At 35.6% G+C, this 22,429-nt stretch overlaps 1 protein-coding gene across 4 annotated transcripts in view; it reads right to left on the bottom strand.

Annotated features, from left to right (window-relative positions):
- Nucleotides 1–11,361, bottom strand: part of LOC145668485 (putative peptidoglycan muropeptide transporter SLC46) — a 62,291-nt gene extending 50,930 nt beyond the window's left edge. The window contains exon 1 of one of the 4 annotated variants that reach the window (XM_081736419.1): nucleotides 11,211–11,361. The gene's annotated coding sequence lies outside the window, so the exon portion shown is untranslated. The other 3 variants (XM_081736420.1, XM_081736418.1, XM_081736421.1) reach the window with 3 other exon arrangements.
- Nucleotides 11,362–22,429: the final 11,068 nt, after the last annotated feature.

The following is a 22,429-nucleotide window of genomic DNA, read 5'->3' as shown; positions in this document are numbered from 1 at the left end:
ATCTGACGGTTCAGAACTCATATTTAAATTCTGGCAATTTCGTAAAGCTCCCGCACTGTTGAGGGCCGAGTTCCCTCTCCTTCATCTGCATATCAAAATGCAGATGAGTGCACATTTGCATATCATTATTTAAATCTATAGTAATTTGTGGTCAAATTTCTTGCTTCGTAATTAGCGTTCATATTAAAGATTATCTTGTTATTATGAATATTAATGGGTAAACACCGAGCGTAATACGAGAGTATTAATACAATATTGATGTATATTGTATTTATGTGTGTATTTTATTTCCTTATAGGTTAATGCATCATCTATTTCTTGCGTGCATCTCATTACTGGGACATTATAGTGTATATATTACATGTGTTAATGAAGTCAAACAGTTATCTTTGATAGAGATCTTTGTTTGTTTTCATTCAGTTATTTATGCTCTACCGACTATAAACGTGGCAGTGGCGGCTTCCACAGGAGATCACCATTATCTCCAAACAGGGAATTACGTAGGCTAATGCATTGTATTTGCATTTTATTTAGATTTACTGTACTATTTTGAATATCCCTAGCCACTCCACATTATAGTATTATTTTATTGTGGTGGTGTCCTCCTGGTATGCATAGATTTCTTCTATAGCTACCTGCACCTCACAGCACACACAAAAGAAAACCTACATTAAGTTGTTCGTTTTCCCAGGGTCCTTTCATAGATATATCAAATGACATATATAATGTTTGAAGCTAATAACTGACCACGTACAAGACCGAATTAACACACTCTGGTGCCCAAGACTAAACTTCGGGATCCTCTTCCTTACTTCCCTTAAAGAAAGAAAGAAAGAAAAAAAAAGTGTTGTAAAACACAATCAACAAAGGATTTAGTATTCAGCAGCGGTAGCAGCTACACAAAATCTCCTTGTTGAATACACGTTTACACGGTAAGATCACTCGAAAAGAGAAAAGCGTATTATAATATGTAATAAAATGCCTACACAGAAAATTCTGACTACAATTTATTCTGTAATATCTAAGGCGGGAGAGTGAGTCAAATATGTGCCCCTATCCTCCAGCCCACTCAGTGCAGGGACTAACTTCAGCCTGATCACCGTCTCCCTTAGTTTCGATGCACAATCGTGAGATGTTAAACTTAAAGAGTTCAGATAAAAGTAGGGCCTGATCACTATCATCGGCTGTAATGTGTGCCATATGGCTGGTCAGTTATATTTTTATCAGTTTTCTTTAGTTACACAGTATTAAGAAACAGATTAAATTATCTAACACAGAGGAAAGTAATATAAACTCTCTTTCGATACAGACCATAAAGATCTGTGGCCGGTAGGTTGGCGCTCACTCAACTGAGGGATGTATGGTTATCTTATCGCTTCCCAAGCGCCACTACTTCCGGGTTTCCGGACTGAAGTTTGATACGTTTTAATGCAGATAGCTCCCCAATTGTCACATGATGCTCAATGAACACCAGCCGGAAGTTAGTCCCGGATCCTGCATACCAAAGTTGCGCGCGTTAATAATTTCGACTAAGCAGGAACTCACTAATATAGATGTATTTTTAATCTAAACATCCATTTTCTTGTTTAATGTTTTCTATTCTCAACTACAGTAGGTAAATTTTGATACATATGCCATAGGGAAATCGAAAAGATGAAGAATACTTATTGCACATAACTAATATGCACTGTTGGAAGTAAGTTTTTGAACATGATTTTAGTGTTTTACTTGATTATACATTACAACAAGGGAAACATGGTCAGTGAACCGAACTCAAAAGCTCCTAGCGCGCAAAGCTCTGGGAACACAGCTTCTATTGCCGAGCTGAGCACAGCCACGAAATATAGCAATTTTATTCCTTAGACGATAGGGTATTTGTCCATAAAATTTGGCCTAGATCCTGCCAGAAGTCACTGAAAAATAAAGTACAATATACTAGACACACCAAGGACTACGGGACGGTTCTGTCTCTAGCCGAGCTCAGCCGTCAAATATAACGATTTTTGTTAAAATTAATCGAGTGTAATATCTATAGTCTGTGTAAGGATACCAATTAGAGCGGGTATTGTAAAGTTCACCTGCGATATCTTATACAGATCTTTTCTAATTCTTTAAAACCGTATTGTATTACCGACTTTACAATTTTACCCAATACGCTTGGGCATAAGAATAGCTACTATGACACACTGGCTTACTGGAATCGAAGCGATGAAAGAAACAGAGTTACGACTGCAAAGACAGTAAGTAGTGTACAGAATTACAGTTACAATAATAATTCATATTCAAAACACATTTTAACTTTACTGTTCTTGCTTCAAATGATTCCCTAGGACATTCCAATCTTGTTTCCTTGCGCATGCCCAAATAACTGCGTACAAATTAATAACATGTGTGCAAAGTGATGTATCACAAAGACAGATTTACGGCATGGATAAAACGCGCATTGGCTTTTTTTCCCTTTCTTCAAACGATTCCCTAAGATATTCTACACTCTTATTTTTGTGCAGCATACCCAAATAATTACACATAGATTTATTATATACATGCAAGCTGAAGTAGCATAAAAATAATTATTTTAATGAAAAAAAAAAAAAAAAAAAAATCTGTGCTACCTGTTCGCTACAAGAAAGACATGTATTCCGAGGTCAAGGCAAGGCGATACTAGTGGGCCTGAGAGGGAGTCCGTCCGTAAGTAGCACGCGCAAAGTGACGATAGGTATACGGAAACGATTATACAACAACAAAAATAGTCTGTGGTAGGAGGCTACTAGAACCGAATTATATCTATTTTGCGCCAAGGCATGGTGAAGATATGGTGTCTACATGTAAAAATGATTATCCACACGACGAACATGAATGCACTAGCCTGTACTAGCTGCCAATACATATAGCAGTCCGATTGTGCTTTACGGGTTTATGCAGTGTTATAATGTATAAGACATACAGGAAATAAGCAGTTTTACAAGGTGTACGACTTAAATAACTGTATGTCAGGGAATAAAATGACAGAAACTAACTGACCACTGGAAACATTACTCTAAGTATTCAGAATTAACAACGAGTGCACAACTTCCTATAACACTTGTAACGGTCTCACTCTACTAACCACACGTTTCATATATAGTGCCAAAGAATAGGTCCAGCATGTTAAGGGTAAGGTTAGCTTAGACTAGGGTAGATTAGTGTAGGTTGGGATAGTATACATTATTTTCGATCAGGTTTGATATTCTTGGACTTACCTTTATATTGTTCTCTTGTTCACCGTGGAGCATTTAAGGTCAACACACTCCAGTCTTTTGTAACATCCCAGTTTACGCACATATCCACCGTCGCAAGATGTTAAACAAGTTTCTTTTCTTTTTTTTTTTCCCCATCTAAAAGAGACAACATCGCAAAATGCCTCTGATCTAATAAATCACTTTCAAAGTATACACGTTTCAGGCAGCTTTAAGAGAAGTGGCAACGGTGCAATCTTTAAAACTGACGCGTTTTCCTCTACGATATACCCCAAGCTCATGGAACACCCAAGAAGCAACTCTTGCCAACAATCCGAGCACGAACAACATTTGTGAGGAGTTGAACAATAAAAGTTCAAGAATCTAGTAGGGCATCATCACCCCACAATGTGGAAATTCTTGAAAAAACTTCAACAAGAAAACACATCACGATCCACAATTTTGAAACACAGGCTGAGGGAGAACAGTATATAAAAAAAACCAGCACAACGTGTGTTCGTTAACATCCAGAACACACTTCATTGCCTTTGTGTGGATTATACTACAGGTCGAAAGCAAATCGATCGATTTCTGCGTGGAGATTCACACAATCTTACAGAACCTTACGACTAGAATGTTCTGTAAAGTATGTGTGATAGTATTTTGTGTGTACGTGTAAACATATGTAAATGGTATATCAAAGTGTTGTATGTAGTATTGAGTGAGGTATTGTAATGAATATGGCGTGACGATCAATATTTTATTATTAATTGTGACAAATAATATAGCAATGTATATAAATGCATTTATTTTTTTAAAAAAAAGAGTAGCCTAAAATACTTGAATATTTGTTTGTCGTGCTGCATATATTAATTTAACACGAATATGAATATTATTGAGTATAAATGACATGACTACGTGGTGGATGGCATGCTTTCTTCCGAGCCTATATTAGCATTCAAGGTCTATGTTCAACGTCTGTTTTGATAATAAGTCCTTTTTCCTTTGCATTTTTTTTCGTTTACCAAATTAAATGTAACCTAACCTATCAGCTAAAACTGGAAATGCCTCCCGAAGGCAATTTGTAATTTTTGATCAATTCCTTCTGTTCATCAGCTGGCAGGGCTTAATGGAATAAATGCCGAGAAATCAATTCACATACTTCTGCACGTCTAAAACAGAATAGTACTAAGTGCTAAAGGGGGATCTGTAGAATATAACCAATCGGCACCTTTCTTTACCCTATCACATCATACACTTCCTAGATTAGTTCCTAAGACAGTGGGTTTGAAACACATTATGTTCTATTGTGAGTTTACATATGACCTCACTACACTTCTTCATATAGTTCAACATCAAATTTAAATTTTCTTCGCTATTAGTTACCGTAGAGTGATGACCTTTATTCCGTTTGGCTTTTGTGCTATAGGGTAAATTCTGAATTTTCAAGCTTAAAAACGCTAATTTTTATTTCATTTATCAGGAAATTCACTGTAACTACCTTACATAACGTTTCTCAAGAATTCCTCGGTGCACATTCACTTCAAGACGACTTTACCGTTTAGCTTGTAAATATTGCATCCGGAAACGTCATAAAACGTATAGCCTAGTGGAAAAACGACAAACCACCCTAAGCTAGGTAGCCATTTAAAAGCACGAATGTTATCTAACCGAGTCAGAGTAGGAATTTAGCAGGAGGGCCGTGTAGTAGGGAGAGAGGGCTACAATAGGGAGCACTCGCGTCCGCCGTGAGAATGCAAGTTACGGGTATATTTCTATTGTGTGTTTCAAATGACAAGCGGCATGGCCTTGAGCTGGCTTCACGCGGCGTCAAATTGGCTTTAAGCGGTGTTGACAATTCGCGACAAGCAGTTCTGCAAGCTGACTTCTCGTGCTACTGCGAATCTTAACAATACCAGAGGCGCTTATTAGAAATATTGTATTAGCATATTAACTGCTCACTTTACGAAGTAGAGAGAAGAATAGCGAACACATACGTGAAAACTACATCTTTTTATGTCAACTGGTTGTTATGATACACGCTTTTAAAGGTTTCCATATAAAACAATTAGTAAAACGAGCGATGAGTCCCACGTCTAATTTTCAGTGGACTTTTCTTCAATTTGGAAATAAAACTCAACTTTTATTACAGGATAATCAGGGGTGTAACCAGTATGTTGTTCTAGGGGAACATTACTTTCAGGGGGAGGAAAGCTTTTCACACTTTAAAAACATAACAAACGACCTCTTTCAGAAAGGCATGAAAGCATTTTAATTCACCATACATACTATACACATATATTTTCACGATGCTACCTTATCAATCTTGACGGATCTTGAAAGTACTGAAGTTGAAAACCGGATTATAGGAGATGAATCAATAAGCTATTCATAAGAAAACAAATGCTGTTTGTAGCAGTCTGTTTATCTGGGTTAAAATAGTAAAGAAAAAAAGAAAAAAACTCGAAAAAATATCAACTCAGATATTATTATGCAATAATATAGTAGAGAGTTTATACGGTGTGCGCCCAGTTAGGGAAATGAGAATATAAAGCATATGATTAATTTTAGTTGTTTTAATTAGGTACAGAAACCGTATTGATGATGATTGATTTTTTTAAAATCATATTTTATTATAAACGTCCGTCATTTGCATTAACTATTAAATAAGTTTCTTAAACATATACCGGATGAACCTCATTTTGGAATTGGAAATAGTTTGGACAGACAGGGCCCCCTCTTCGCCCGTGGCTACACGCCTTTACAATCTGATTCATACATATATACAGGGTGCGAATTACCGGGGGGGGATGAGGGGGATTTCCCCCCTCAATCACATTTTGTTCCCCCCCAAAGAAGTCAGCTGAAGTATCCCCACCGGGGATGCTCGCTTTCCCCCTCAAACTATGCTTAGTATAACTCCAAATTTCACTGATTTTTGCTATTTCTTGTAAATTTAATCTTCTAGCTGTATTTCGAAATGATCGATGTAAACTGTTCAGTTTTGGTCATTTCTACTTACCACCTAATTACCCACTATTTTCAACGTTGTTTAGTAGAACTATATTATTATGACTACGTTTGTTACTTGCAACTGTACCTTCGTACCCTTCAGTTCGTCATCGTTTGTGAATTTGAATGTACTAATTGCGTATAACAAAGCCACACATAGATTTATAAATGTACTTAGCGGTTGGCCAAGAAGAAGTAAACACATAGCTTCTTCTACCATACTTGGCGAAGTTCGGATATGTCATATTCATCCTCTATATTTGTATCGATTATCATCTTATTTTAATTTTTGTTATAACATGTTATTTCATTTTCCAGTCTACTCTTTGTTAGCACATGGTCTTCATTCCCTAGTAGGTTATGTGTATGCAACTCAAAAGTTGCATTTAATTTGTGATAATTAGCATAGTAATCACTGCTTTTACAGTTTACGGAAATGAACTTTTGAAACTGTACTCAAAATCTGAGATATAGGTACTCTCTCGTAAGTATATGTTAACGTACACGCTGGGGGATACGCTCCTAGTGAGCAGACATGCTAATGAGGGTTATTTTTAGGTGAATAAGCGAATAATTCAAGATTTGTTTCAGCATTTGTTAATACGACTGGTTCTCCGTGTCATTGTCCGTGTCTGTATAAGCATTTCAACTGGAGCGAGTTTTTTTAAAGTTAACCCTTCATTTTTCCATCTTTTGGCTGTACAGTTTGCTGTCCACGCAATTAATGTTGTCTGAAAAATTTCAGTGTAATGTTTTACCTTATTTGAATAACGTAGCCCATAGTGAATCAACTCATCTTCAACCTAACAGTAAAGTAATTTTTAAGTGTTGACTTTCTGTGCCCATCACGGAATCGATATTTGGAGAAAAAAAGTCGTAATGAGCACAGCTTTAGCGGGAAGTAGAAGCACAAGCTCGAAATTTGAATTGAGAGATTCTAAATATTTGGCCTTCGATTTGACCTTGATGCGAGAAATCGGGACCAGCAACAATCCATTTCTTATTTGATACGCTAATATCTAGATTTTCTTTCTTTCTTCTTTTTTTTTTTTTTTTTTTTAAAAAAAAAGATATGTCCGGTTTAACTGATAATTTTAGTGGTTTTCACAAGACTGAAGTAGGTTTCTTTTCGCAACCTGTATGTATTAATGCAAAGTGGAAGCTTTCAATATGAGTGGAAAAATTAACATATGCTTGTGATCATGGCTATCGCTCGAGCCGAATTATTAATTAAATAAACCTTAGACAGCTACGGGGACAAGAGTGAGTACAACATTAAAACACGTTCAGAAAGGATTAGTGGGGTGTGTGTATGTCAGACAATATGTATGTGCATAGTTATTGTCGGTAGATTTATTAAATTAATAAATCTCTTATTTATTACAGATGTCACACACACACACACACACACACACACACACACACATATATATATATGGGGGGTAAGGCATTTATTGTCTCATTTTGAAATTTGAACCTTCAGACTATGTCCTTTGGCCTAATTTTATCCCCCCCAATATAGATTATCTAATTCGCACACTGCATATATATGCCTAACATCATAAGAACAAAGTACGGGAAGTTCGTAATATCGTTTTGAAATTTACTTCAAAATAGATTCTTCCTTATTCGACAGAATAAACGCAGTATGTTTTCTGTCTCTTTCTTTCACGTTTCACTACCTTATTATGTGCGACTTTTATACGACCCGCTCGGGAGAGTAATACTCCCGGAAGTACGTTTTTTCGCGCGCTACTCTAGCCAGCTGTTTTACGCGCTATCCTAGTCAGTTGTTTTAAGTTAGTCACAAAATCTATATCATTTAGTACAAGGGGAACAAAACGAGCCTTATATCATGGAGTACAAGGGCAACAAAACGAGTCCTGCGGGACTTCTAACCCGTTCCCACTACTACTACTACTTATCTGCACAAAAGTAAGTAAATCACATTTTTGAGTATTATTTTCGTATTATTTTAATTTAAAAAGTGTTATAAAAATGTAAAAAAAAAAAAAAAAAAAAAAATCCTCGAGCAGGGTTTTTTTTTTTTTCATTTTCTTTATTACAGTAGAGTTACATATAAATCATAAAGTACAGTCAGATTACATGAGTATCAGAGAACAGTTCCTTGTTTTCTATTAGTAGAGTGACAGAGATCAGAATGCACGATTACATAGTGGTAGAACGTCCAAAGTCAGGGCGTTAGTTATAAGCTTGAACAAGAGCTACATCGAGGAAATGTGCAAATAGGGTTTTTCGTCTGGTTGGTGGAAAATGTCTATATCTGGTATACAAGTAATCCTGGTATTCGGTGATACGGCGTAACTCAGGAGTAAAGATATAATGAACAGTACTCGATATTAACCACAGCACTGAGTTGTGTTTAGCGCTGGGAAAGAGACGGAAATCAGGAAATAAGACGAGATCACTGGTAACAGAAGCTGGCACTGTACGGCAAATAGTCACGCCAAAAGAATTTTCGTTACTAGCATATAGCGCTAGCCCACTCGGACACCAGGACCGACAACAATAATCGTATGAATTCTGCTATTTAAATGCAACGTGGCAAGACATAGATAACGCCAACCTATCAGAACTGTGTTTTTCGTTCCTACTTCCGGGAGCATTACTCTCCTGAGCTTGTCCTACTTTTATTCCCTCTTTTCTCCTCTACAACGGATTCAAAAGCACCAGGCGTCTGAATGGTGTCATAAATTATCACAACCCAAAACAAACTTGAGTATATCGAGTTGCTTAGGAATCAGACGGATTGCTTTTGTAACATCTACACCAAGCCCAAGAGTGTCACTTGATATGAAAACTGATAAAGAATAGTTCGAAAATTATAGTTGTTCTCCAAAATTATTGTTCACAATGCTTTTAAGCAAACCGAGTACAAGTGCGGAGTTTTCTTTTTCATTTTTTTTAAGTGCTACGAAGTCAGGCTCGAAGAATTATTTTTTGTTTACATTTTTTTTTTTTTTTTTGCCCATGATAAGAAATTTACAAGACTCAGATTCAGACAATGACGAAATATTAACTGATATAGACGATAGTGAAAGTAGTATTGAAAACGAGTGTTTAGCATTTCCACTGGAAAAGTTAATAGGTAAGTAATTTAGTTACTATATATACTTCTAGGATGCACAGTCAAAATTCTTGAGTTTGCTGGAATAGTATATTTACATTGTTAATAATGTTGTCAATGTATGTCATAATCTCACTTGGGGGAAAAGCGAGAAGGGAACTTCGTTACATTACGTTAAAAACACTATGTTACGTTAGGCTAGTTCCTTTCGTAACACGTTTACTGCGATTACTTACCTTCAGTTTGCAAAATTCTAAGAATGCCTTCAGTAAACATGGACATTTGACTAGTTTGTAGTAAAAGAATTAAATAAATATTCTGAGGATAAAATCATCACAAATGCTTTACAACGGATAAAATAAATGAGTGAAAATGAAAGATGGTTCTATTAGGTGCTATTTTCCACAGGCGGTATAATTCTGCACCGTGTACAGGACCTGTATTTTATGTTGACAAGTGGAGTGCTACTAATATGATACCATGAAAAGTTCTACCGAAACTTGTATCATTGCGAAAACAAACTTCTTTCCACTAACCTCGCTTGTGAACATACGCACCATCTCTGACGAGCCTGCTCCCTTCAGACACACTCCTGCTCAATCATGTTGGCCCTGCAGTTTCGACCTGCTTTGACTCGGTTAGATAGCATTCGTGTATTTTAGTAGTCACCAAGCACAGGTTGTTTTTTCTGTAGTGTAGTTTTTATGCTACACATCCGGAAGCCGTAGTTATACATGAATCGTAATAGATGTGTAATTTTTCAACAATTACTTGTGGTGTCCCCCTTAAATTTCATCTATTCCAAGTAAGATATTTTCTAATCGCCTAGTGGAAAAACTGTTGGGGGACAATAAGAAGGAAATCAGTGAAAGAATTATAATTTTTCCACAATTCTTTCTAGTGGTGCGCCAAGAGTAAACCTCTACGATATATTTTGTAGAAATGAGAAATGCTGTAGAGACCATACTCACTTACCAGAAGCACACACAAGTAATCCTAACCTAACCTAATATTAAACACTGGTCGTAAGTGCTATTCTATTTATTTCCAATGTCTTCCTACATTTCCCGCGCTTTCTGCTCAATTTTAACAATCCGTGCTTCCCCGTAACAACATTTCTTCTTTTTACATTTTAAATTACGCTAAACTTGTTTAGTTAGTATGAATTTCTCGATAAATAAATTCTCAATTTTTTCCCTGTAAACGTATTTTTCTCTATTTCTGAACCTACCTTCAGGAAATAATCCTTGCGGTTTTCGTTTGTCTATTGCTTGAATTCCGTATAATTCACTCAATTTCTCGGATTTTCTTCGTAAATATTGTATTTATTGAGAGGTCACATGAGGAACTTTACTTGGAGATTACTATATTTCTTTGAAATGCTTACATTTAAACTTAAATTACATTGTTCATATTGCCGCAGTGTTGTCAATCTCTTAATTTATTTATTTTCTTTAATAAGTCATAAAATATAACGGAGAGACAAAAGAGCATGGAACGAAACTTTCAAGTGTAAATGCTATAGCCAGAGAAAGAACCTATTGCTACCATCCATCCTATGCATCACGAAATTGACATACAACTGCACATATGCGTCCTGCTAAAAGAGTACATGTGCTCCATTGTTGTTTTATGTAGCATTCTTTTTACACTGATTTTATAAGAGTGATACCTTTCATGTGGAAGCTTCTATTTGGCCACAAATTATTATATGTACTTTCTATCAATAAACTATATTTCATCGTCTGGCAAATCTAAAATCAAGGGATTCCCCTCCCCGTATTTTAGACATTTTACAGAGTTGCCACATTGCTGTATTTTTTTTTTTTAACCTTTAAATACTTCATACATATAGTATTGAACAATAGATCAAATACTGTAAAATTAAAACTTACGTTATATATCACACCGTATCCAAAATATATTTACGATAATCACGAAAAGATTCATTGGTTCTACTATATTATGCTATTCTAAACTCTGTTTTGGAAATGTCATCAAAAACTTGCTTCCCTCTATCCAGAAAGGCTTACAAACAAGATATATGATGTAACAGGTAATCCAAAGGCGCGCTTAGAGTTCTGATTGGCTCCCTGCTCGTGGCGTCATTGGGAGGTATCGGCGAAGATTTTCCGTCTGCTTGCCTGTTGATACTACTTCGAACTTTACTCGTAAAACAGATTTGTAACAACAGAATTAGTTATAACTTTCCTTGGCTTTTCAGATCCTAAGATTGAATATTTTTCTGCAATAGACTCATTTCAGGAAAATAAAGAAATGCTATCAATGATTAATTATAAAATACATGAAAGGAAATGTAATTCAAAATATTCACAGAATTTTGTACTGTCTACAAAATAATTGCTTAAATTTATGTTATAAAAAGAACAATTAACCAAAGTAGTAAAGAAATTCTGTCACTGGTTGCTCTGTGGAAAGTATCCGCACACCAAGTGCGAAGCTTAAGTTCGATTCTAAACCAGTCTTGGGATAAAGAATTTTCGGTGTTTCTCCAACTGTAAATATAATATGTAGTACTTCCAATATAAATAGAATTCATAAAATCAACTTTGTAATTTAAATAAAAGGTACGGGCCACCACACTAAACTTTGTCACTCTAATTCCAGAAATTAAATTATGTTACGGTGCAGGAAACATTTTCGTGTCAAATACGATCCAAATTATAAGGCGTTTTTGGAAAACATCGTCGAAGGAAAGTCAACCCAAAACTAAATTATCCCTTGTAGATTTTTCCACAAAAAGTGACTTATTTCACATGCAAGGGTTATTGCTGACGCAAATTCCAGGGGATGACGGAATATGCCACCTTCAATCTTGGAACTGAGGGGACTGTCCCCCGAATAATGTGATTTGAAATGTGTTTTATTGTGGAGAATTGTGATGACCTGTGTCCGACTCCTACAAAGGAAAGTGAGATGAAATTGATGTCACTTGCTGTATAATATACAGCAGGTCCACCTCAGAAATCAGATTCATCTACCGTAATATTCATCTCATAACCCCCCTCCGAATAAGCCCCAAATCTATCCGCCTCCCAATGTTGAAAACAACTCTGCTCCCCTGATCCTCCACGACATGATATTGAATATAATCTAAACACTGCGTTTTCACGATTAAGTAACTGGTTAAGTAACAATAAGTTAGTTCTAAACAATGATAAAACTTCCTTGCTAAATTTTTCTTATCCTCTTCAAAATAAATTTATTCCTTACGTAATGGTAAATAATAAAAAAGTCGACTTTTCTATTTCAACTAAATTTCTTGGTGTCACCATAAGTTCGAAACTAACTTGGAATGAGCATATTTCTCAACTCAACAAAAAATTAAGTAGTATTTGTTTCGGCCTCCGTAGACTAAGAGGTAATGTCACAACAGAGGCCTTAGTTTCGGTGTACTATGCAAAATTCCATTCTTTAATAACTTACGGTATTATTTTTTGGGGTTTTTCTACTGAATGTATTAGCACGTTTCGCTTACAAAAGAAAGCACTAAGGGTTGTGTTTGGATTGTCACCAAAATCTTCTTGCAAGCCCATCTTTCGAGGACAAAAAATATTACCATTACCTTGTGCGTATCTATATAAAGTTATCTTGTTTACCGTAAGTAACAAACACTTATTTATTGAAAACAGTAATGTCCATAAATACAATACTCGATTCGTTAATAATTTGCATGTTATCCCCCAAAATTTCTCGTTTTTTCAAAAAAGTGTATATATTAACTGCACAAAAATTTTCAATAAGTTACCTGACTTTCTAAAACAAAACAAATCATATTCTATGTTTAAATCGGATCTTCACGAGTTCTTAGTAGATAAATGTTACTACTCGGTAAATGAGTTTTTTGAAGATAATGTATAAATGTTTTTTTTTCTTTGTCAATTATATTATGATTGTATAAGCTTATAAAAGTCATAGTTATGTATGTATTATTTTATCTAAGTTTTTTTTCTATACCATATATGTAATTATTTTGTAATTTTGACAACTGTATGCGTGCTCGAGATTACTCTCATTTGTATGCAAAACAGGCAAATAAATAAATAAATAAATAAATAAATTGTTTTTCAACTTCATAAATATTTTGAACACCACCTTTAAAAAAATGTGGGAACGGTCTTACGTCCCCCCCCCCATCAATGTTGTAGACAGATTTGCGTCGATGAGGTTTATTAATGATATACTAACCCGTATAAATATTCTGATGGAAGTACTTTACGCAAGATTAAAGGATTATTAGTGATTTTTTTTTTAAATAGAATATGAACAAAGTCGCCTGTCATTTTTAAGCAAGTAGTCTGAATAAACTTACCCCGAAGAATAATCTACTGCTCGTAGATTACTTCAAGACAAAAGACTTATGTCATCAGGTTATTAATGAAATATTTAATTATGGAATATTGGGCCATTCAGATATTACGTAACGCTATTTTTGACCAATTTTTACCTTCTCCCTCCCCCTTGTCACACTTCGTAATGCAAGGCCAAACCCCTCACCCTCTTGTTACATAATACTTTTTTTTTTTATTACAAAATGCTTCTATTCTGAATATATTTGTAGTGTTTTTCCCCTAACAACTTAAAGTATTAGAAAATCGTAGTACCGTAATAATATTTTAACCCCATAAGGTGGTTTAATTAACCAGTCTTAATTCCTCGAAACTGCATACTGTCGTTTCCCCAAGGAGATCGCACACATCCTTTTAGGTCATCGATGATCGGCAAAGAGGAAATACTGCCGGAAGATGCAGGTCAAACAGAGTCTAAAGAACTGGCATCGATATCTTTTTCCGGGATTCAGGATGCTTTGTGTATTTGAAGTTCGTCAGTGTCGACCGTGGAAAAAAAATCTCTTCCTCGTTGACCACAGATTTGAAGTGGCTGCACACGTGTAACTCCAGGGACATATCGTTTATGAACAAGCTTTTAAGCATTTTCTTTGGTCTCTGGACTTCAGTTTACTCCTTTTCAAATTCTTCTTATCCTAAATCAGTGCCAGAATGCGAATAAACTCGATTTGTCCAGAAGTATTCAAATCCAAAAATAAAACAACTCAGTACGAGATGAATATCCGACGCAATTAGGTTTTTAATATCTTATTTTTCTCTGTAAATCGTAGATCGTTCCGTCGCGGAAAATATTATTTCACGGAAGAGTTTCTTCTGTTTCACATCCGAAACCCTTTAGAAAAATAGAATGGGTAATGATTCAAATCAAAGTTTTAAATATTCTTAGAACTAGCGATACGAGTGGAAAAGTGAGGGCATTTTCAAATGGAGGTTACGATCACTAACAACTAACTCCAGAATAGCGTGCGCCGTAAATGCAATGCTGCGATAGTCACAAAACGGAGTATTTTACACACAGGGTTCGTCATCAGTCATGCTGATGTCTAGTAGCGTTTTGGAATCCCTTTAGTCCAGTCAACGTACGTAAAAAAAAAAAAAAAAAAAAAAAAAAGCACTTTACCTTGAACAAATTGCAATAAAAATGAAACATGTGCCAAAATGATGCTGAGCACATTCTAAACAAACCTGAAAAAGTCCTCAAGAATATTCAGTCTTGAAGGTCGTTAAATCAAATATGGTTGCCGTTGGTGGTCATTTACGGCAGACATAATAACAAACGGAGTAATTATGTTACTTTGTAACAAAATTACAAGCTCAACTTCCCTGATAAAAGTTGTTCACCATTATGTGTCCTTTCAATTGAGGCATTGAACATACCTCTGATATACAGGGTGTCTCAAAAGTCTCTTGATATAGGGTAACTCTGTTATTACCAGAGTTATAACAAAATGTAAGAAGGAAACCGTCTCTAAATATGATGTTCTCAATCTAAAGTGAAGGGATAGTTTCAATCGGACGAGCCGTTTGTGCTATACACTCTTTATGTGTCCAATGTTAAATGAAAGTGCAACGTTGCCATTTACCAGGAGGTGGATAAATTTTGTAAGAGTATGATGAAGTATTGTATGAAGTATTTTGTAAGAGTATTGAGAAAATCATCCGAAAAATTTCACCTCCAAGAATAAACTACCCTTTGCACGTTTTTTCAAGACAAACGAGTTATGCCATGTTGTCAGGTAGCCTAATTAATGAAATGTGACAAAATTGCCTAAGTAGTTTTTTGAGAAAATTGTCCGAAAAAAAAACTAATTATCGAGAATAAACTATCCCTCGCACGTTCTATGGGGACAAATGAGTTATGCCATATTGCCAGGTTATTAATGAAACATTTATCTATGAAAATCGGTGAATTTTTTATTCAGAAAATCGTCCGAACAAATTTATCCATAGAATAAAATAGCCCTTGTATTTTTTTTTTTTTTTTGTAAAACACAAATAAAGTATGCCTTATTGTCAGGTAATTAATTAAATATTTATGATATAACACATGAAATTCCAGTACTTCGAAATTTGAGTTCTTTTGAGAAACACTTGGTAAGATATTTACCCATATTTATATTTCATTATATCAAGCATCGCTTTGTTTTTTGAGCCCAGCAAATCACCAAAGAAATGAAATCAAGATTACTAAAAAGTCCGGAAGAAAAATAATGTTCTATGTTCATAAAATGTTTAAGCATAGTGGATAAAATATTCCATAATTGAAACACGCATGCAATTTCCCTCGCCGCTTCGATCGTAACTACATTAGCACCACCACCAAATAGAATTAGGAACTTCAGGACCTCCAGTACGTATGGCCTTCTGCAGAGTATTTTGACGTATGATTAGCGTCATACTACAAGCCTGACTTCTGCAGGAAACACATATTAGTCGAACTCTTTAGTTGGCACTAATCATGCGTCAGAACGACTCTGCATAAGGCCCGTTAGTACATAAGTGTTTAAAGCAGTGATGTGCCGTAAACTATAATTTTACGTCTACGCGATTGTCTACTGTAATCTATACGTAATCTACATTACACCTTTTTCCGTGTAGACTATGTAAACAACCACTATCAAATGTAAGGAAGAATTTCGTTGCTCGTTTGTTCATATTTCCTCATTCAGTTGTTTTGCTTCGGTGCAGCGAATGATTAGGGAAACGACTAACATATAAAAAGTAGAGGGAATTATCTAATCTGTATGTTTACTCTGCTCTGCACATACCACTTCCTTAGATTTTCCACTTCGAGCACTGCTTTTATAATGAAATTTACAAAACTAATTCTCACCTGTGGGCTTTCAGTCTTGAATCTGCTGTATTTGCCAATTTTTTATTGCATATTTTAAAAAATGCATAATATTTTTCATTTTCCTTCATCAAGACGAAACTAAGTATTCGAAAGTTACTATTTGCTGGTTTAGACATTCTATTTTGTATGCAATTTCGCAAGATAACGACAAAAGAAAGCTCCTTTATTGTACACGACGCCATATTAAATTATGTCTTGTTGACATATTCTACATAGTCTACGTTGTTTACATTGTCTACGCATAGTTGACACGTAAACGTAAACTATCGTTTTTTACGCGTAGACGCACATCTCTGGTTTAAAGTATTATAACTACTACTATAGATATACCACATTGACTTGATACCTAGTCTTCCGTTCCAAGCGCTGCTATCGGCTGAAAGAATTCCACTCCTTTTGGCGTAGACGACTACAAAGCTCTCTCACTTAGCAACAGCTGGACCCTTATTGGCTCAACACATGGATGCGTCGAGAGTGTGTGCTTTAAATCACATATTTGCCACGACTCAAGACATTTTGGCAGCAATATAAAAAAACATTTACACTCGCAGAAGCATGCGAATCATCCATTTGGCCTCATCCTATTTTCCCACTTGCCTGAATACATGACAAAAAGAAAAATAATTTATATATTGTGTACGTAATTCATATTTTGATATAAGAGATTCAAACTGGATGTTGTTACTATGAAGATCCTGACCGCTCCGCTTGTTTACAGTTGCAGCTTCCGCTCAGGGTTGCTAATAGTTCAGAGTTAAAGAACCGTTTGCAAACTATAGCTATACTAAATTTTAGCTTCAATCCTTCTATGACTGTATTTATTAACTCTAATATCATTATGTAAGATCAATTTAATATAATCTGCAAAGAACTGGTGGAATGAGAATTTACGTTGAACGTCCATGTCTAATTCACATTGACTGGGATCAGACCCAGGATTTCTTCCAGGGGAGCAAAAATAAATTGTGAATGGAATTGAAGTAGTTTATTATTTGCAGCGGCCAACAAGTATTTGCTAAATGACGTGCCCTACAGAGCAAGAACATTGTTCGCATTTAAATTAATCTTAGCTACACATCGAGATGGTCAACTAAGAAACGGAGCAACGCAAAGTTTTCCCGGACGGAAGAATACTTGGAAGAAACACTGCTCACACTTTTCGCATCCGGTGAATTGTTGTGGCTATTTTATGGTTAGCGTACTCTGAAAGTGCGGTAGACTGAATTCGTTTCGCAATGAAAGCACTTGCGGTTAATATCTGAACAAGCTGTTACAGTAGCCTAGTATTACTGGAGTTTTTACTTAGTGAGTAAAGAGAGACTACCCCGATATAAGTTAGTAGTATCCTATATTTTTCGCTAGTATATTATTATACTATTGAGTAAAATGTATATATAAAGATTATCAAAACTCCGGGGTCATAGGGGAACACAGGGGTGGATTCAGGGGAGCAATCGCCCCCCCCCAGAAAAGGAAATTTTCTTATTTTATATATAAATAAAATTCCATCCCAGAGTTTGGAGCTCTAAAAAGTAGCTCTAAGTAGCAGTATTACAACACCTCCCCCAGAAGTCCGTCCTGGATCCGCCCTGGACCAACTTCATTATGAATAGGGGCGGAAATTGATGAAATGTCATCTTTTACTGGTTATCACGGACACAACACCCATCATATACACATAATATTGCACTTTGTCCTGAAACAAAAAGTGTTGATTTCAAAACGCATTTTGTTGTATATTTTGCCAATTTTCAGCTTTTAGGTCACTTTTCCTAAGTTTCGGTCTTCGTATATTTCAATACTTTTTAAAATATTTTTTTGTCATTCCTTTAATTTTGGCAATATGCTCGAGACTTTGCACCGAGGTAAACAAATTTGCACATAAGATGACAATTTACAAGTAAAAGAAAAAAAAAATCCGAACTACAGACAATCTTTGTTCCTATGTTGTCAAGATAGTGGTAGAGCCTGTCTATCTCATCTATACCCTCGGAAAGTATGCGAACTATACTTCGGCCCCATCCCCGCCACCCTCTGACGGAAGAAATTCTTTCTTTGCTTACGGAAAAGAAGTGAATGACCTCAGCTGTGTTGCTAATTTGTCATTCAATCGTTTGGTCTTGACGAGTGAAGATCGTAGGCTACTTAGAATGGCTAACAAGATAGAGGACAGCGAAGTCCGTGAAATAATTCATTTTGGCAACGCTTCCGCATCTAACAATTCAAAGATCTCAGCTACAACTTTTCCCTCCTCTTTTGAGGGAGGTACTCGAAAGCACACATCGACGGCAGCGTCAGAAGGGGCACAGATCAAATAGAAAGACTCTAGTGAACTGCAATTATATGGTAAGTGGAAAAAATTGGAAGTTTCATTTTCATGAAAAAATTCCCAAATTAACAGGTTGACTGCCAAGGTGATTTGAGGGTACTGCTTTCAGGAGGCCATAAATTTCTTCTTACCTTTGGCTCAATTATGGATAGTCATGTCACACTTTTGTCGCGATTTATTGCTACTCCCGAAAATGTACCAATGGGAGCCGAGCACCATATGTCATGCTCATGGTCTCACAGTAATTTGTGACAATGAGCATCATATATGATGCTCAAGAACCTGTATAGGTCGGTAATTTGTGATATCGAGCATGAGCATCACATATGGTGCTCATGGCCCCATAGAAAAATAAGGTGAGCACCACATATGATGCTCATGGCAGTCAACCTGTTAATTTGTGTGTGTGTAATATTTTAAAAGTTATTTCTGATGTTTAAATCTTTTGAGTTTTACGTCCCATGGTTATGCCGGTTAGGCTAAAGGAGACGGTGATTATGAGAAATGAATGAAATGGTGGAATGAAGAAAGTGGGAGAAAACGGGAGAACCCCGAGAAAACCCACGCACACGGTGTTTGTCCACCACAAAGTTCACTTGGCGGGGGCTGGGATCGAACCCGGGACCCCAAGCACCAGAGGTGAACGCTCTATCACTGAGCCACCGCGGCCCCTTCTGATGTTTAAATTTGTTACTCATTCGATGGTCTATATATATATATATATATATATATATATATATATATATATATATATATATATATATATATTTGGTGGAAAGAGGCAGCGTGCCTAGAATTTGCCCCTCCCTCGAATGTGTCTGATTTTTCATGTATAATTTGTTAATCCTAAACATAATTACACAATTTATGTGGAGACAATTATCTTATTTATCTTTGCAGTACCACGCAGGACTGGAAACACACCATGCTATATAGTAGGCCAAAATGCGGGAAACAAGTAGATTTGACACTGAATAATTTGCTGTATTTGTCTTAATTATTACGTAACTTGTTTAGATTTATATTTTATTTGGTTTTTCATTTAAAAATAACCAATACCTATTTTAAACGAGAAGTCCACATATCAAATTTCATGTCTCTACCCTTTGGAGATTCGGAGATATGGACATTTCACTGTAATAATTGACGGATTTCCCTATTAATAACGTATATTAAGTGTGAGAAATTAGGATATTATCAAAATAAATTGTAGGAAATTTGGATTTCCAATTTCCGTATACTATGGTATTTCTGTTACTCTTTTCCTCTTTTCTTTATTTTCCTCTTATTTTTTTAAGGACTTGTGTTAGTAAAATATGTTTTGATTGTAATGGTTTAATATATTGTGAACAAATGTAGATATCTTGTATAAATCTTCCAGCACTGGTCTATATTCTGTTGCATCTCTTTTGTATAATAAAAATAAAATAATTACCAGCCGCATTTGCTACTCCCTCGTGGAATTTCCAAAAATCTTTCCTTAGTAATATCTCACGTCATAAATCCTATGTACTGTCAAAATTTCAAGTTTCTAACTTAAGCGGTATGGCCTGGGTATGTTACGTAAAAATTGACTTTGTTATTTAAATAGCAGTAGCTATTTGGATACTAAAGTAAATTACACATGCGGCAATGTGAAACGGGGGAGGGGGGATCTTATAGTTGGGGTGGTGACTAACTGAATTCCAATTTGCCGCATATCAGAAAGTCTTTCGTCATTGAACTTTCTCAAGCAAAGCTTAAGTGGCCACTTTATAACTACCGGTATTTTGTAAACAAATATTTCACTAATAACCCTAAAATATGACGTAAGTAGTTTCTTATGAAAAAATACACAAGGGATCATTTAGTTTTAGGGTGATTTTCTTTCGGCAATGTTTTCTCAAAACAATCTATTTGGATCGAATTTTACAAGAAAATGTTAGACTATTTCATTAATACCTATGAAAAGAAACTGCATTCTAAATGAAAAAGAAAACAGAAGAAGCAATCCAATAATCAAAGGTAATCGACTGTTCGATAGGAAAGAGCAAATCTGTGGACGCAATAGGTTTCTAGTTCAAACGGATTGTTTGTAGTTATAACACCTTTTAGTGGAAATTTAATAGCGTTAGAAATAACATGCTGTTCTCAAAATGTAGTATTTAGTCTGAATGGAACAAAATATGAATGTTATATTTAGTCTAACATATGTTTCCTCCAGTAGCCAGGTCTTTAGTATGACGCTAACCATACTACAAAACGACTCTGCATAAAGCCCTAGAGTTAATGCTTGAACTGAAACTTTAGTTTTGCTTTCTCTTTCTTTTTTAAAGGAAATAACCTTTTATGTAAGGGATTAAGATGGTCATATACGCAGCGAGTTAGTAGGCGACCGGTAATTTGTTTAATGGCGATCAGATTGCTGGTGGAAAACTTTATTTTTTTTTTTCAGTCAAATAAGCAGTCAGTTCCTCACTGTCAATTGTGACCTAGTACTTGTGGTGCCAAGATGACTGACGAAGAGGTAGCTACCGCGTTTGGGCTGATTTGCGTGTGCGCAGACACTTAGCAGTTACCCGATATTCTTACTTCCCGCCACACACACCATTTTTCTCACAATCCCATTGCCTGGCGATGTCTAGCTCGCTCGGCAACTGGTGGATCGAATGAATTTTTCAGTCGATCAAACCATCGCCAGGCGATGAGATTTCTTGCAATCTGGTCGAAATGGACCAACACATCAGGTGATACTCGTGCAATCTTATTGCCTATGAACCAAATTTCCGGTCACCTTTACGTGAAACAAGTGTAATATACATTACATAGCATTTATTGAGGCATTTAAAATTCGAACGGAAGAACTATCCAATTTCAAATATACTAACATTATGTAAAGATAAAAAGGGAACAATGAGCTTTCACTACCATTAAGCTAAAATCATACCCCAAAGAGGCGTTTATAGCTTCAATTTTGTAAACTGAATTTAAATTAGGTTCTAATACAATAACTGAAGCTCATAATAAAGCATTTTCCGAAAGGACAACGAGACGTAAATGAAATTCTATACCAGATTAAATATGAGCTTGTATCTGTTCCTTGGTTTATAAGTGTTGCTCAGGGGACGAGACATTTCTTGAGTCTCGCGGACAACATTAGTTCATCCAAATATTATATCTCAAACATTATTTTGGTGTTACACGATTCATAATATAAAAATTATAAATTGATAAAGTAATTGTACAAATATAATGAAGAGCATCAGAAGGATTTTTCTCAGAGGGGGCGAATTCAGTTTAATTTCGACTAACATTATGTGGTTAGGCTATTAAGGGGACTAAGAGAAGAACTGCGGACAATCAGGCTTATTTCTTATAAATTATATGATATTTCAATATTTTATGATGTGAGTATTAAATAAGCAGATCTTAAATTCTCAATGCGGTTATCCAATCTGAAATAGAAATAAGTATTTTATTATCGAAGCATAAATATAGTTTTTTAATCTTTCTCTTCCACTGCTTTGAACACCAGTTGAATGCGGCGAGATTGCAAAGCAATTTTATTAATAACTTCACCCA

Source organism: Thermobia domestica, chromosome 13 (genome assembly GCF_964235325.1).
Source record: "Thermobia domestica chromosome 13, izTheDome1.hap1.1, whole genome shotgun sequence".
NCBI classification, from domain to species: Eukaryota; Metazoa; Arthropoda; class Insecta; order Zygentoma; family Lepismatidae; genus Thermobia; species Thermobia domestica.
The sequence above is the reverse complement of the archived record's forward strand: the minus strand, read 5'-3'. Positions and strand labels throughout refer to the sequence as shown.